Below are 974 nucleotides of genomic sequence, written 5' to 3' on the forward strand. Positions count from 1 at the left end.
CTCCACCACCACTAACACCACCTCTATTATCTCTCCATACACCCTCCACCACCACTAACACCACCTCTATTATCTCTCCATACACCCTCCACCACCACTAACACCACCTCTATTATCTCTCCATACACCCTCCACCACTAACACCACCTCTATTATCTCTCCATACACCCTCCACCACCACTAACACCACCTCTATTATCTCTCCATACACCCTCCACCACTAACACCACCTCTATTATCTCTCCATACACCCTCCACCACTAACACCACCTCTATTATCTCTCCATACACCCTCCACCACTAACACCACCTCTATTATCTCTCCATACACCCTCCACCACCACTAACACCACCTCTATTATCTCTCCATACACCCTCCACCACTAACACCACCTCTATTATCTCTCCATACACCCTCCACCACCACTAACACCACCTCTATTATCTCTCCATACACCCTGCACCACCACTAACACCACCTCTATTATCTCTCCATACACCCTCCACCACCACTAACACCACCTCTATTATCTCTCCATACACCCTCCACCACCACTAACACCACCTCTATTATCTCTCCATACACCCTCCACCACCACTAACACCACCTCTATTATCTCTCCATACACCCTCCACCACCACTAACACCACCTCTATTATCTCTCCATACACCCTCCACCACCACTAACACCACCTCTATTATCTCTCCAAACACCCTCCACCACCACTAACACCACCTCTATTATCTCTCCATACACCCTCCACCACCACTAACACCACCTCTATTATCTCTCCATACACCCTGCACCACCACTAACACCACCTCTATTATCTCTCCATACACCCTCCACCACTAACACCACCTCTATTATCTCTCCATACACCCTCCACCACCACTAACACCACCTCTATTATCTCTCCATACACCCTCCACCACTAACACCACCTCTATTATCTCTCCATACACCCTCCAC

The sequence above is a fragment of the Ictalurus punctatus genome, chromosome 2, assembly GCF_001660625.3.
Source record: "Ictalurus punctatus breed USDA103 chromosome 2, Coco_2.0, whole genome shotgun sequence".
Classification (NCBI taxonomy): domain Eukaryota; kingdom Metazoa; phylum Chordata; class Actinopteri; order Siluriformes; family Ictaluridae; genus Ictalurus; species Ictalurus punctatus.